The 17,500-nt window shown below is 42.6% G+C and overlaps 1 pseudogene; it reads right to left on the reverse strand.

The window, feature by feature from the left end:
* Nucleotides 1–17,500, reverse strand: part of LOC138005106 (NFX1-type zinc finger-containing protein 1-like) — a 43,942-nt pseudogene that overhangs the window by 9,276 nt on the left and 17,166 nt on the right.

Raw genomic sequence — 17,500 nt, forward strand, 5'->3', positions numbered from 1 at the left:
AGGCAATGTAACTGAAAGTGACTTGATATTTATACCTAACTCAAGATATGTTTTTGTAAAGAGTCATATTCACGGGTTGTAAAAAGTGTAAAGAAAGTTGAAATAATACAATTCCAAGAGGAAAAGTAGAGTCACAATGTATTGCGCCAATGAATGTCAAAAAACGTTATTGCCTGTGTAGGTATGTGAACTTGTTTAACGATTGCACAAAGACGCTAATGAAAGTTCGAAAACGCTAATGAACCTGCACAAACATATTCATGATTGTCAAAATCTATGCTAAATACCATAATGAACGTTCCATCCCACTGTTGTAGTAGTAGTAGTAGTAGTAGTAGTAGTAGTAGTAGTAGTAGTAGTAGTAGTAGTAGTAGTAGTAGTAGTAGTAGTAGTAGTAGTAGTAGTGGTAGTAGTAGTAGTAGTAGTGTCAGAGTGCAGTGATACCATAGATAATCTTTTAATAGATAGAATGGTACTACAGGACTGTGTGTGAGGAAGAAGAAACATCAGTATAGCCTGGATCGAAGTGAAAAAAGCCTACGATTCAGTAGATCATGGTTGGCTATGCAACGCTATGTGACTGCACAAGTTCCCCGAACGGATCAGTGGCACTATAAAGAACATATGCCCTTCCTGGAACACCAAGATCATCGCCAGAACGATGAATGGGATTGAGATATCTGAACCAATCCGCTTCAAGAGGGGTCTACCTCAAGGGGATTTCTTATGTCCCAGTTTCCTTATGTCCCAGAGTATTCATCTTATGCTTGAATCCTGTGGCGTGGATGCTACGAGCAACAGAGGGATACAAGTTAAGTACGCCAATTATTGCAAAAGTAACAGATCTGCTGTTTATCGACGACCTTAAAGTATTTGAACAGTCTCAAACCAAGTTAAATTAGGTACTTATGTCAACTCAAGAAGCGTTGAAAGATATTGGTCTTGACCTGAATCCAAAGAAATGCTCAGTAGCGAATGTCAAAGGTGGGAAGCAAGTTTTTGATGGAGGTAAAGTAAACCTGGAGGGGACAACGGCGATTGCAAGTTTAAAGGAAGGAGAGCAGTATAAGTTCTTGTGTGTATTAGAGAGCCTAAAACAGAATGACACAAGGCTTTGAAGATTGCTGCCAAGAAATACATCCAGCGAGAATCTGTCATCTGGTCTAGTCCACTTTCGGACTGGAACAAAGTCAAGTCCACAAATGAATTTGCCCTTCAATGTATTTGATGTGGACCCAAACATGGCCTCTAGCAGAGCTCAGACAAATCGACCGACAAGTAAGGAAGATCATCGTCGCGAATCGTCGCGAATGGAGGGCGACACCCAACAAGTTCAAATGCAACCCTTTACTTGCCAAGGAGCATTGGCGGAAGAGGCTTAAGGTCAGTTGAACAGGAATACAAACTGACTAAGATCAAAGCAGCATTAAAGATATATAAAAACCCCGATCCAACGATAGGAATTGTCCGCATGTTCGACGAGAAGGCAAAAGAGCGAGAACATCAGTCCTTTGCTATCTATGCTGTCACGTTTGCTAGAAAATTTGATCTTGAATTGAATCTAACGTATCATCGGTCTTCGTGCTCTAAAGTGGGAGCGGATGAAGTCCCAGGCATGCAGGTCAAAGAAGCCTTGAAGAAATCAGTGGTTAGCAAGTTAAAGGCAGAAGTAGAAGACCAAAAGTGGGAAGGAAAGCTACTAGCAAGCAGGTGGAAGGATGAAGCCCTAAACAAAACTGGAGAACTGCACCGACCCACATGATGACTGGCGTTCAAGACCTGTACCAACAGCTTATACTCACAATGTTGTACACTGGGAAGAAGATTAAAACAACTAATCATCAAGATTACACTTGTTGTATGTGTGGCAAGGGCCAAGGGAGTGTCGGGCATGTGTTGGGGGGATGCAGTGCTATCGCTCAAACCAAATACCTAGAAAGACACAACAGCGTCCTTAGAATCCTTTTCTTCGAGATTCTAAGCAAATACAACCTACTACCAAGAGAGGAGTATACGTGGTATAGATGAATCAGTCCAAAGCCAGTCTACGAGAACGAAGAACTCAAAGCTTTGTTGGATGTACCTCTGTTTGCCGAGCAAGTAGAAGTTCGAGCAAATCGCATCGACGCGCAAGTCATTGATAAAGTAAAGTTAGAAGTAACCCTGATCGAGATAAGGACATAAAGTTTCTCAGCACAACATCATCATGAATGTACTGGGTGGTTATTCAAAAGAGGTGAGGAAGTCAATCAAGTGCTTGGTGGGAGACACGTGTGACTTGGTCCTGAAGCAGATGCAGAAAGCAATGCTATCATGCACTCTGAATATTGCAAGGAGCTTTAAAACTTCTTGAAAACTGAAAATTTTCATAAGAAAGGCAAAGATGAACATTTAGATATGCTTAAAGGCCGTACATATTATTAGGGATTTTTATCTTCTTTTACAACGATCTATAAGAGAGAAGATTTAAGATTTTTAAATACACAGATCAATGGTTAGGATTTTTACATTTAGATACTTAAGATATACTATTATGTAGAATATATAATATCGATACAGGATTTTTTTTTTGTAGGGATTAACAGGAATTGGTTACGCTTTTTGGGAGCCCAAATTTTGTAATCAGTTTTCAAACAGATGTTTCAATAAACTGCAAATAATAATAAACAAGAAAAAGAGGTTATGAACACTGAAAGCAGAGAAACCAGTCAAAAACAAGTGAAATGTGTCATCTTACCAATGGCCTTTTCTGAATCCAGTCTTTTTTGAATTCGATCAAGTGACGAGGAATAGACAGCAACCGAACTGATGCCCCGAACTTTAATTTGCATTTTAAGCACCTTTACGTCAACAGCTAGCTGTGTTCGGTACATCTCTTCGTTGAGTTCTTCCAATTCTTGTTCACTGAAACGAGCCCGAGTTTCCATTACACGCTTCCGAAGTTCCTCCACCATTATTTGAATATCTTCTTTCGTTTCCAGTGGGACATAAACCAGATGGCTTTTTGTTGCTCTCTCACTCTCATCTTCAATTCCCTTCTCAATCTTATCTTCGAGCTCCTGAAGAAAACGCAAAAAGCTGATCTGATTCTCGTAAACATTTACTTGTTCGTCAGTAAGGCTGGAATGTTCAAGAGCCCTCATGAGTTTTCCCTGGTCGTCAGGAACTTCACAATCTTTCGAGCCTTCACTCTCAGCCTGCTTACTACAGCTCTGCGCTGCTCTTCACCAAGCAAGATCTTCTTCTTTATCTTTTCGAAGTCAGCGAGGATCTTCTTAATGATGTTGCCGAACCTCAGGCTGGTGCGAATGGGAGTCGAACACTTTGGGCAGCACTTAAGCTGTACATCAACAGCTTTTCCATCATCTGTTTCCTGTGCTTGATCCATCCAATTATCCATCATTTCTACTTCAAACAAGTGACCACAGTCGGCTAATTCCACAAACCGTGCATTCGGGTCGTCCTCGGTTCCGAAGAAAATCTCTGTGACTTCGTCCTTGTGACACACTCGGCATTTTTTGGGGCAGTTTTCCCCGCAAAGACCAATGCATAAATGCTTGCAAGGAAGGCGTTTTTTGCAAGGTTGATCACAACGCTTACGATTGCAAGGCTCGGAGCATAGCTTAGTGCATTTGTGATGCTGACATTTCCAGATGCATGGCTCATTGCAGGGTTTGCAAGGTTCACCGCATTTCTGCTTGCATTTACTGTGTTTGCAGGAGTTTCCGCAGGGCTTCTTGCAGGGTGGGCAGTTTTTGGTACACGGCTCAGAGCAGCTGTGGCCACAGAAAAGGATTCGGGTACATATGGATCGGCATGGCTGATGAACACGGCCCCACAAACAGCTACTGCAGGTACCTAACGTATATTAAAATATAAAGAAGGATTAAACACGCACTACAAGAGAACCATTAAGACTTCTAATCTTTTGAATAAGTCAATTTTTCCCCAAAGCCCTTCGTTTGCCAACAAGGTTTATTCTACAAGGATATGAAGTGATTTGAAAGGTAAACTTCCTGCATCAAGCCTTTAGACTGCAAGATAACGCGTAACTTCCAGTTCAAGACATTCTCTATTATTTAAAACAAAAAAAAAGTTTAATGAGCCATCCCAGTGATTTGGCCCTTTAAGCAACATGACACGACACGTTTCACAATGAATCACTCCCTCTGGCACAAAAGAACAGAGCTCACATTACGCGCAACAATGTTACAGTGTTTTGCTACTCTTCCAACAAAGTTGTGTCCTGAATCGAGTCACGTCCGTGCTGCTTGCCAATAACGAATCGCTATATTTTTTCTAGAACATTTTTGCAGCAAAGATGGCGAACATGGACGAAAAGGACGTCATGTTTATTGATGAATAGCCAGAAACCTTGAACGGGGAGGATGAAGCGAGGCCATGTCGATCTGAGGGACACTTTTAGTCCCCTTTATCATGATCGCTCTCTTTTAAAATTTCTGCAAATGATCTGTGCTTATTCTCATCATCTCCTGAACGCGAATGTACCGGCTTGCAGAGAACATACCCTGTTCTACACGTGCTCTTAATCATTCCTTGGTTTTTTCCTCGGTTGAACCTCAAAAAATAGTTCACGTCATTGCAATCACTTCGCGACTATTCCAAGCTTTCTAACACGAAAGTGGTGTGGCATTCCCTGAAGAATGAAACTAATATGAGTCACGTTCAATTTAAGGAGAAAATGAAAATTTATCCCCAAATCCTGACTTCCTCCATAAAACCTCAAATTTGTTTGTTTTACGTTGTTATTTTGCTGACGACGGTAAAGAAATAGACAAAAATGAAAAACGCACGTGCAGAGGGTGCAAAGCTATTGTTTTTGCCCTCTAAACATGCAAAATTGTAACGTTCTTGTTGCCGTCGCCGTTCTCGTTGCTAAAGCTCCCTAAAGCCTGGTTCTCACTAGCTACGCAAGCACAAGCGCAAGCATAAATAGCTTATGCTAAGCTAGTGAAAACGAACGTCGATATAAGCATCAAAATCAACCACGGCGTCCGCCATTTTGTTCAAATTCTCACACGTGGGGAATCTGAAACGAATGCTTTAATTGGACAGACGTAGCAAATTTCCTTGTGCTTGTGTTGTTTCGTTTTCACACGATGCAAGCGAACGCAAGCATAAGCGCAAGCACAAGGAAAAGGAAAATGTTTGATCCTTGTGCTTGCGCTTGCATCAACCCCGTTTTCACGGTGAAATAAGCTCTCTTATGGTTGCGCTTATGCTTGCGTCGCTAGTGAAAACCAGGCTTTATGGCTGCAAACTGGTACGTGTGACGTACCCTTTCCTCCAAGGTACCCCAAGTGCCTCGCTCGGTTGTCTGGATGAAATTAGCTTTTGTTAACGTTCATATGACAATTTTCAGCCCGTTGAAATATAACGAACAAGCCCAGCGAGAATTTCTCGATTTTCTTTGTGCAAGGCACCCTGCCAAAAGAGCCTTTCTTAACTCGACGAGAAAGAAAGGACTCTGCAGAAATCGTGTAGATTCTTTATTGAGTATGCGTAAGCCGTTGCTTGGAGACAGTTTCAAACCCAGGCAAGTCTCGATCGCACTCGCACTCGCACTCCCACTCCCACTCCCACTCCCACTCCCACTCCCACTCCCACGCCATATTGATTGTCGTACTGAAGGCTCGGTTTTGACCTTCGCCTTGTCAAAAGTATGATGCGCGCGCTGCCTAAACCAGTTTGACCGGAGTAACTAGCCCAGAAACTTGGGCTGCGGTGACTTGAAAGACTTGACACGATTTCTGCAGAGCCTTTCTTGCTCACCTTCTGGTGAGTTTTAGAGAGGCTCTGCTCGCAGGGTGTGTTCGAGGAACCTCAAAACTCTTTTAACTTTACATTCGGGGGCCGGACAATCTTAACTGCCAAATCGTTGCTACGGTCCTCTTCTTCGTCTCGTTTGACTTACAACTATATTTGGTAAATCACGTGATCAAAACAGAAAAAGCCCAAAAACTCTTTTTTTCACAATTTTTTAACTCAGCAGTATGAGAACCTTCTAACATGGAGTTGAAAAATTTATATGTATTTTTATATATGACGTCATAAGCCCCTCCTCTTTTCTGCACTTTTCAAAATATCAGTTCCACTTTTGTCCAAATAGAAACTCCACGCTACAATTTGCGAAAAATGATGGGACGGTTCCCATGCCGTGAAAAAACCGCCTCCTATTTTCGTTTCCTGAGTTTTTACATGTTTTTACAGCTGAGCACTGGGACTAGTTGCGTATGCGGCTTCTGATTGAAGTGATTTCCATCGAAAAAGTTGCTTCAGAGAAGCATCCATGAAACCTTTTTGTAGGGCCCTTGACTAAAAATCTTCCTTAGAGGCTTGTCAGAAATTAGCAGGGGGGAGGGGGGGTGGAAGTTTTCAGTAAAGGGCGAAAATAAAAGACCCTATCTAGGTAAGGGATTGAAATGACTTGACCCTACCCTGGAACTTTCTAATCCCCCCTCCCCCCCCCCCCCCCCAAAAAAAAATTGTTACACAGAAAAATGGTTCAGTACTTACAAACCTAACATGCAAGTTGTATTCGTGTTATAACATAATATTAAAGCATCCCTTTATGATCACAACGGCTTAATTTCTTGTGACCCTCCCTCTTTTGCTGTCTAATTTTTTCATGGCCCTCCCTTTTGAAGGACTTAAAAAACTGTAACCTTCCCCAGTTTTCCACCCCCCAGCCTGCTAATAGCAACCATTGTCTTTCTGCAGTTGAGAGCCACCCCCTTCCCGGTAACCGCGTGCTGAAGTGTTCGTATGGAAAATTTTCAACCTCTGTGACCGATATCTCGGCAAGCGGGTGGTCCATCCTATCGTATGAGCTTACTCAGATTTATACAAAGATTTTAATGGTGAATGTACGATCTCCAGACACCGAGCCAGCACAGTCACCAGGAAGCGCATGAAGAGATCCTAAAGTTTGGGCAAATGACGGCAAAGAAATGTACCAAACTGGAAAACGCACGAGCAGGGACATACAAAGCGTGGAAAGTTATTGTTCTTTGCCTGGTTAAATAAGCTGTTTAGCAGCGTTCTTATTGGCGTTATCATCATTAAAATTAATGTCGTTGCGTATGGTTACTCCGATTCGGGGAAGGACAGGAGTGGAGACATGTCGACACAAATATGCATGATTCCTCAATCATGTGATTCGGTACATAGAGAAAAATGTTCATGCTATCGTTCAAAGTCATTAACCTATGTTTTGAAATTTGGTGCACTTGTTCTTCTACACGAATATACTCCTAACTATAGAGCCCCTACAACGGACCGAAGTTAGTGCTAGACAGTCGTCTTGTTCGAAAACGTCAACAAAAGCAGGCTTACCGGCACAGCGGTGCTCACACTTCAACACTACACCACATGTCGCATTACAAGGAATCTGCAGAGGATTTTCATGACATTTTACAACATTCTCGTGTCCACAGGGCCAAGTTTTCTTTACTTTGGCAGCACACCTGACTGTGCAACCTTCAGAGCACTCATTTTGGCATCGGTGCCCACATGGCAAAATCTCTTCACAAGGTGAATGGCATTTCACCTCAGAGGGGTTCTTAAAACAAGGAACCTTCTGGAGATGGCCACAATTTAGGAACTTCTGTACGGGCTGTACGCAGGGACCGCATTCTTGAAAGCATCTCTTTTTACACTTGTGGTTGAGTTTGCAGAGCGACTTCGCACACGGCTTGTTACATCTGTACTCTTTGTGCTTTGGATCTGTTAGATGACAAGCCATTTCACAAACATGACCACATTCTAATCGCGTGTTGCAAGGCACTGAACATCCTCCCTCGGGTGCCTACCTGAAGTCATCCGCACGTGCTGCATGAATCACGTTCTGCGGATGATTCTGACATATGAGTGTCAAAGCTTTTCCAACATTCCCTCTTTCCTCCATGTCGCTTATAATATTGCACCACAATTCGCTCTTGTTCTTCAAAAGGCTGATGTTACCGATGCAGAAAAACCCTTTTTTTGCTCGTGACAATGCCACACACACGCGGTTTTCTGTTTGAAGGAAGCCGATTTTTCCTTCTTCGTTGCTTCGAACGAGTGACAACAGAATTATGTCGTTTTCTTCGCCTTGGAAGTTGTCCACAGCGCAGACTCGTACTCCGCGGAAGAAATCTTTGGGCATTTCATTCTTGAGCTGGATTAACTGCCCCGTGTAAGCTGTAAGGACTGTGATTTTTTCTCTGTCATAGCCTTGTAGGATTAGGTAACGACAAAGGGAGGCCAGGAACTTGGCTTCGTGTTCATTTGATCGGCTCTTTCCCTCCTCCAGAAAATCCTGCAAAAGTAATTAATGGAATATACTTCGTCAAACGTTTTCCGAAGAAAGTACATTGGGATCGGTATTTTGTCCCACAGCGCACATAGAAATCTTTTTTTATCCTCCGATTTTAGAGTAACTTGGTATCTCCGAGCATTTACCTTCCCAACCATGATACACCACAGATGGCATACCACAACACCGGGAACTACATGCCCTACTCTTTGAGAATAGTCTGTGGGTTCTTTTACGTCCCACAGGGTTATGAACATTGAAGGGTTGTGAGATGGAGCCTACGGTTTATCGTCCTTATCCGAAAAGACTTCAAAGTCTAACCATTTGCAGTTGTCATTACAAACGGAGCACTTTCTCCTCAGGTATTTATGGACCCTGAGTGTGTGGAAGCCACGGTCTCCCGCATGGCAGCCCGGAGCTCAACCAACTGAGCTACCGGTGCCAAGAGTAAGAATCTGGTGTCAGGTTTGTCCCGATCAGCGTTAGGCTCGATTACCAGCCACTGTTTCGGGAAATGAGCCAGCGCTCACTCCCGAAATCACGGATGGACGCGTGAGGTGAGCCATTGTTAATGTCCGCCAATCAGAAACTCTCCTGCACAACTCGGTCCAGCATAAATTACATTTTTGGTTGCGACGGTGTTCTTTGACCCGACGTGTTCGAGCTTTACAATGCTTTCAAGTTAGAAAACATCCACGATTTCGACAACAGAAATTGTTCGAGAAGCTGCAGAATGGGGATTGTATCGTTTTCTACCGCCTGAGTTCAGAAACTTCATCAATTTTCCAGTTAGCGCCAAGGTCAAAATACGGCTTTCAAATCCATTGCTATTGCAATTTCTTCTCAGACGTCGCTAATGTAAGAGCAAGTAAAAGTCCTCAAGATCGATTGGAATTACTGCTGAGTTTATTGGTGGCAAAACGAGGGGGCCGATGAGGTCGACCGAGAGCTGAGGCGGCCGACGATTTTGTTGATGATTCGCCGGTTAAATTCAAACTCACATTTGATCATTTGACCACAAACTCAAGCTCGTATCATCGGGAAACTTCGCATTGGCGTTTTATGCATTGTTATGTAATTACTGTTTTGTTAAAATCAATGTTTTGGGATGTCTAACGCTACTTTCTCACAACTATTAACTTCGCATATATTACGACACAGACACAATCTACCGCTCACGCGTCCAGGCGTCTCTTCTCGGGGAGGATACCCAAACTCGAGTGAGCGGCGGCTGGGTTAAAGTTCTTTGCGTATTGTATTTCCAGTATAACGTAGCATCGACATTTAAATAATATGGACCTGGAACAAAAGGTTTTCTTCGGGTTCAACATTGAGTTAGCCGATTTTTATCTATTGTTTATTTCCCCCCAAAACGCGGTTTAAAATAGACACGTTTCTGCCGCTACTGGGGACTAGGCCAAATAGGGGAAATCTTACTCTTGGGTGATGGAATCTTGAGAATACTTATAAATAGGAAAATCATATCAGTAATTTAAGACATAATAAAGGTATAGCTTGATCTTAAAGACAACTTAACAACTTAACCGTACACCGGTGGCTCAGTTGGTTAAGCATCGGGCTGTCATGCGGGAGGTCGTGAGTTCGACTCCGCTCGGACCAACACTCAGGGTCTTAAAATAACTGAGGAGAATGTGCTGCCTTTGTAATTACATCTGCAAACGGTTAGACTTTCAAGTCTTTTCGGAAAGGACTGTAAACGGGAGGTCCCGTCTCATAACCCTTGTTGGAAATTAAATAGTATGGGATATTAAAGAACCCACTCACTGTTCGATAAGAGTAGGGGACGTAGTCCCCGGTGTTGTGGTCTAACCTAAGCTGGACGGGGGCATCTTTCACTTCCATAAAAATTAATTGTAAACTGCGTAACAAGCAGTCTGGCTAAGGTCCCCCACAAAAGTATTGTAATATTAGTCCTGAGAGACTAATAGCAAATCATTGTATTGTATCTCATTGTATTGTAAAGAAAAAATGGTTAATGCACCGGAAACCAACTTGAAAATAGCTAGAAATTCTAGTAGGAAGGTCAACGAGCAGAGGATGACAAGGGAGTAAAGGGTCCTGAAACCCGACACGGCACGTTACATTTCTGGTTCATTCCTGCGACAAAAGGCCTCAAATATTCCCACAGAATGATTTCCTCGATAATTTTTGCTATAGCTCCAAACGTCTTTTCTTTCTTATGAAAGTACATTCTTATTTTTAAAAAAAAACCACCTCGTACCTCGCCTTGGTCATGATCCACAAAGAACATGTTACGAGCCACGCCCTTGATATTTTCAAAATGTAACACTGATTCGTGGTTCTCCAACTTTGGATTAACGTAAATGTGTTCCAACATTTTGGATATTTCTGGCCTCATTCGATGCTGCAATCGCAACCGCTCAAAAGGCATTCTATTGTTTACCATTCTCTCAAAGAGTGACACATCCAGGTTGTAGTGCTTTGCGAGATCAAATACCGTGGGATTGGGACGGAGTTGCTGATGGTCACCAATCAGAATCAAATGCTGACATCCGGGAGTCAAAGAAGTTACAATGTGTGACTCTAGTACTTCAGCGGCTTCCTCCACAATCGTTATTCGAGGCTTCAGTCTTTGCAGAATTCTGCGGAACTTTGCAGCTCCTAAGTGATGCACGGAGATAAAAATTCAGTGCGAGTTTGATACATGAAATCGTAATGATACAATCCATTATAAAGGACTCCCACGGATAGGATAAAACGATGGTGCAATTAACCGAAAATAGAGAGCAATCTAAATCAACCAAAGACAAAAGGCTGCCCGCAGTCGGAGGACACCCGAAGGCTCCTTTTTCACTAGTTTCTACCACATTTGCTTACGGCCAGGGTGGGCGTCACTCCTATCCCATTTCATGCGCAACTTCCCCGGTAATTCTGGTCCTTTTTTTTTTTCGACCTTAACTAGATAGATAGTTGGGTGATATTTGGAGCGCACGTGCAGGGATTCGAATCTGGAAAGGCCGGGACGCAGTGCGCGAGCGATATTCAGGATAAAATATGGTGAAAGGACTTTTCCCGCTCTTTAAGAGAACCAAACCACTGGCCCCTTACGCAGTTCCTATGAGGTACTCCTTGCTCCTTTCTGGTATTGGCAACTGGGTCCAGAGGACTTCTTTTCGTAGACAAATTGAGTTCACTATGTTTCTTAAGAGCAAAACCGCGCGCCAAAGTGATGCAGGCTCGCAAGATCTAAACGATTAGTGGCCTTACACTTTAATACAAATACTGTGTGCCTGGGTCGGAAAACTTTCGGTGAAAATTCGTTGGCCTTGGTTGCCTTTTGGGCAACTCTTATCGCGGCTGCTGTCTTAGCTAATTTAACGCATAGAACTGAATCCCTTAGGACACTGTGCTTTAGGTGGTGAAAATAAGGTAATCAGAAGGGGAAAAAATGATACTAGCCAAAAGAGATTGACTACAAAGTTCTCACAACGCACGATGAGGGAAAACAAACGATCCTAATGGCTGGTTAAAATCACGCCACAAGTACGTTGAGCGAGAACGATTCATCTGGTTTTCCTAAATGTTAAAAACGAAGGATTTCCTTCTTCACTTAAAGAAAACATTGACAGCAAAGTCTAAGCACTCGATGAAAAGGTAGACAAACAAAGTCAAAATGCCCTAATAAACAAAGGATTTGGATTGTTGAGAGTGATGCCGATGATGCCAAATTTACATTGCCTTGCACAGTGCAGTTGCTGAAGACGAAATCCGAGAAAACTTTTAAGTTCCTCTTTTTTTATATATAAAACCAGGATTGTTGTTTTGTGTGATTCCGGAATTTAATTTGAAAATCATGATCCGCAGCCTTTTGTTCAGATTTCGAGTGGGAAAGTGTGCTTATGGTAAGCGGAAGAGGCGCGTGCATGGTAGTTCTTACACCACTTGCACGCCGTTTTTCGGATTCGCCGATTATTTTACTGTCAAAAGCGTCGTATGATGTTCATTCAATACTAAATCAGGCCCCTGATTTCCCAAAGTAACCCAGAGGAAGTAAACTTACCAGTTGTTGTCATACCGACGACATCAGCGTTCTTGAGTATCTCGAAGTCTTCCAAGTTTTTAATGTCCTTCATTTTCTTGGCACCCGCTTCAAATTATTCTTGATAAAGTGAGATAGTGCGACGATAACTTTCACTTATGTCTGCGACCCAGCGACGGTACAAACGCCATCGGTCCTTGATGTTTAAAGACCAAACATTTCGAATCTGAAACCCAATACAACATTGCGTCAAACGAGAATATAACGAGTCGCTTTCTCGATATATTTAACAATTATTCCATGAGCGCACGTTGGATATGAGATGGTAAATAGCCAACGAGGCGCGTAGCGCTGAGTTGGCTATAACCAGTCTCATATCCAACAGGCGCGAATGGAATAGTTGTTTTATTAAATTCCTTTAAACTCCAAAAGTTTAGAAAGTAGGAAATGCGAGCGAAAAAAGCGAGCAAATCCGAGCGAAATCAAAAAAACTTGATGAGAACCGATGCGATGTCGTGTAACTCCTTATGGTCAGACAGACGCAGGCTCATCACAAAAACATTTCTTACCTTTTCGCGTACTTCTAAACGTCGGAATTTAACCCAGCTGTCCAGAAAAACTTTTTTTTTGCTTTCTTCAAAGAGAAATTTCGATTTCCGGCGAAAAAACTTTTAGCTTGGCAACACTTAGATCAATCATTTACCATATAAGGTCAAACCAAGGTATATGAGCTGGTAACCGAGATTGAGTGAACCAATCAGAGCACAAGAATTGCATTATCCCAGGTTGAGGATTTAATAATTAGATTTATACCATAAGTTCATTTTGGGGTCACACCCGACTAGTGATCAGGGGGAAGTGGGTTCAAATTGCACCCAAAATCATGTGATTACCTATTCTAAAGTATAAAATAGTGAATATGACCAACAATGCACGTATTGAGATATGCCTTCTTGACCGTCTCACCAACTTCAACAACACTCCCGACTAAGATTACAGGCAATATTAATTAGCGTCACAAAATGTCCCTAATTTATATTCCTCAAGTAAAGATAAACAGATGGATTTACCCCAACCTCAAAATAACGCTAAACCGAACATTTACCCTGTAGTTGGAAACAGGTAGTAAACATTTTTGTTGTAATAGTTTATTAAGAACCCTCTTGCAGTAAAATAAAATAAAAAAATTAACGAGCTAGGATTTACAACTGTAATACTACTAATAATAAATTTAACAACTAATCATTACAATAATAATAATAGAATCATCAATTAATAATACTAATTGAAATATCTAAACGTGAAGAAGTTCTCCGCTCTCTTCGTCCTACAAGCTATAGTGTCCTTAAAAAGAGTTACGCCTTAGATGATACTTGGGCTCATTCAGGAGTGGGCTAGATAACAGATGATGTAAAGGATGGCTAGGAGACTTCATTTGACTCATATATTTGTTACACAAGTAGTCTCTTCTATTGTCCAAGCCATCTAATTCACGTCACTGTAAGGCATGCGCATGTGAAACGGCTTCAGGGTAGATTATGTAGAGTGCCCTTTTTTGAACTCGCTGTATGGCATCGGAAAGGTAGGCGGGAATGGCCTGCCAAACTGGGACAGCGTACTTAGATATATCTTCAGGATGTTGGCTTGGCAACCCCGGCTCTTCGCAGTACTCTAAGCGAATACAACTTTCTACTGGCTTTTTCAGCAATGTACTCGACATGACTATTCCACTTAAGGTCTTTGTCCTTTATAACCCCTAAGATCTTATACGTGTTAACACACTCAATAACATTGCCACCAATTATTATACGGTTAATGAGACAGTTAACATTGTGTAAAAATTAATATGCATTTGTTTATACTTAGTTGGATTGAGTCTTATGAGTCATGGCAAAATTATAAATGTCTGACACTACAATATTAAGTAAACTAGTAGAGTTCCTTGGAATTATTTCGAGAGCACTAGTATCATCGACGTATCTGATGCGAAGCCGCCAGTCAGACAGCAATAAACCATTTTCGAATTCTCACGGCTGGACTGGATCTAGCATGAAATGGAGGCTTATGCGGGCAAATTTTTTCAAATGCAAATTGATTTGCCAGCATTAGCCTCCACTTCATGCTAGATCCAGTCCAACCGTTAGAATACGAAATTGGCCTATTTGTTAGTCATCATCGTGAAGAGGATCACACCCAATTTGGTCCTTTGGGGAACTCCTCCTTTTAGTGTTAACCAATCTGACAAAGTTCCTCCGATTCTAAGTGCCTGCTTCCGGTTTGTCAAGAACGCCGCAATCCAAGCTAGGAGCGCTGGATAAACGTCCAGAATGGCGAGTTCCTGCATCAATATCGAGTGATCAATCAGATCAAACCCCTTCGTGAAATCGGCAAAGAGAATCCGCGCAGACGCCTCGTCACTATCAACCGCTTCGTTGATGGCTTGAAGCATGTATAAAAGGGCATCGGTTGTGGAGTGGCCCTTGCGAGAGTACTGACGGGGGTCGATCTTGCCGTCCAACCGGGGTAGAAGTCTACCGCAGGTAAAGCCCTCCATATCCTTCGCTAGGGTCCAGGTAAGTGATATAGGCCTTAGATCTTTTTCAATACAGCCGGGTGGAACACTTTAGGGATAGGCGCCAAGAACAATAGATAATTTCAGGAGAGATTGTATACCGTACATCTTAGGTTGCTTTAGCTTCTCAACGTTCCTTAACAGCACTCTGTGTGAGCCGTTGGATGTTTTCAGCGTAATAAGCGCTATGTTGTTTACAATCAGCGCGTCCATTAATTATAGTTGGAATAGGATGTCTTCGAGATACATTCCATCCCCTGTTGTTATGCCTGGGTCCACGATATCGCAGTAGACCATAGAGCTTGAGCTGGTGGAAGTGAACCCCGGCATATTAGTCATATTTGCGAGGTCGAAGAGCAAATAAATCCGGACGGCTATAAACTCTACGGGCCGTTGGCAATGGCTGCTTGCAAGGAACATTCGCAGTACTTGGCGTACGAGGCTAAAGGTCAGTCAGTGTTGAAAAGGAAAGCGGGCCCGGTTTGGCCTGGATATCCATGAAAACTGTAAGGTCTCTCGGTGGCAGGCATATACAGATGAAACCATGCTTTTTCCATTCAACGACTTGCCTCGAAGGAGTGTTAACCAAGTTGGATCGCTTTAGCACTAGGTCGATCCTTGTAGGCAAATATTCTGAGAATAGACGCGCTTTAGATAGAATGCATGCCCCAGCTGTGAGGCGGACGCCAAATGGAAGATAAATGGTAGCTAGAGAGCTAAGAAGTACAATAAAATTGCAGAGCTAAAAATCGTGGCGGCCATCTTAGCAGGCATGCATAGGCTTACATGCATTTCTGGACTTACCGCTCTAAAACAATATCTTTGATTTGAACTGAGGTTCATAAATCAACAAACCTGTTTTGGACAAGTTCAAGAAGTTCAACTGAAGATTTTTTAGAGTGACCAGCACTTTAAGTAAAGTTGACCAAACAACTTACCATTCTGACTCTGCTATCTGGCATAACGTCTTTCTTGCTCAATTCTTGTATTATTGTACTTTTCAGCTTTCTTCTCAGCCTCTTGGGGTTATTAAGTTGAAAGCCATCGGGGTCGACGCTTCCACTCAAATCAATATGCACAACTTTGAGTCTTTCTTTCAACGCCGCAAACGGCTCCGCACGGATAATTCTGACGTCATCATTGTCCAGGATCCTCATATCTTGCATGACAGCTGCTTCGTCCAGTACATCAGCTTCTTCTTCTTCTTCTTCCTCTTCTCCGAAAAAGTCATCTTTCTCTTCCTCCGCCTCAGCTCCGCCTTAAAAAAAGGTTACGGTGAAAATTCAATTGCTTTGTGTTGAAAAAAAAAAACTATTGTCATTTGTCTCCTTTTTTAGGTGGTCACGCAACGCTTCGACGAGAATGGCTGCCTGGTGAAACAAAATAATTTCCCGCTGGATATGAATGGTTCGCATGACGACACATATCCTGAAGAGGGTTAAAAATAATCTTGGAAATCCCATGGCGAAAAGAATTGATCATACTCAGAACAGATATAAGCGGCCAAATCGTCCAATTTCTAAGTAGAAAGCGTTAGAAAACATATTGAGTACCAGGGCAAATTTCCAATTTCAAAACTGTCGCTTTCGAAGAACTTTACGGTACCCCTCGTTCTGTGCCCACTGGGACATACAAAGGCTTTCATAAAGATCAAGCCCTGGCTAGGAGGAAATGATTGTTTAGACAGCCTGGATTTTATTGGCTTGTCTGCACGTCTTGGAATTGTCTATGTGTTGGAATTACCCTGATTTTGCTTTTGATTCAAATCAAGGATGTCGAAAATACCTTGTGGAGCGATTCCACCCACTGCTCGTACAGCGTCTCGTCCCAGAGATTCAGCAAAAATATGGAGATCTGCAACCATTCCCAGAAAACAATCACCTTGTCTGCTGTCTGCTAAAGCTCCAATTCTAATGGAAAACTGTGTGGCCAGCTCCATTTTTTTGCCTATGAACTTCGCGTCGACTTTATTTCCCTGATGCCAAAGACGTGCAATTCCGGAGTCGTGATCATATGAAGCGCCAATAAAGTTCCAGGCGTTTATGATTAAGACGGCTTTACTGACTTCAGGACGTTGAGAAAAATCTCTCCACGTGAAGCGGGCGGTCAGAATTCCTTTTCCATCAACCATTCCTTCTTGCCATATCTGGACTCCCAAACCGTTTTCTTGGAAGCTGACGATTGGCCCCCGGTTTCCAGATGGGAAAACATGCATCAAAAGTGTGATCGACGTCCTGGTGTCGAGGTCACTTCCGGGACCGTTCGGGATCTCAATGTATGAATCAGGTGTCCCCAGAAGCTGAATAGAGCGATTTTCATCCCATGCCCAGATTGTGCGGCGGGAAAAAGTAGCCAGGTTGCCTCGTGAAATCCGTTCCAGTCCTTGGAAGACTTGGTTGAGAGGAAAAACGGCTACGGGTTGCGCAGAAGCTAGGGAAAAAAAGAAAATTAAGAAAGTTGAGTGCCTTTCCATATGTCTGGATGATTGGAAAAACTAGATGCTACGTGAGCGTAAACTGGTTATAGCTTGGTATGAAAGTGTCACGCAAAGTGACCAGTAGAAAATTCAAAATGCTGTATTTTCGAAACG

This window comes from Montipora foliosa, chromosome 6 (assembly GCF_036669935.1).
Source record: "Montipora foliosa isolate CH-2021 chromosome 6, ASM3666993v2, whole genome shotgun sequence".
NCBI lineage: Eukaryota > Metazoa > Cnidaria > Anthozoa > Scleractinia > Acroporidae > Montipora > Montipora foliosa.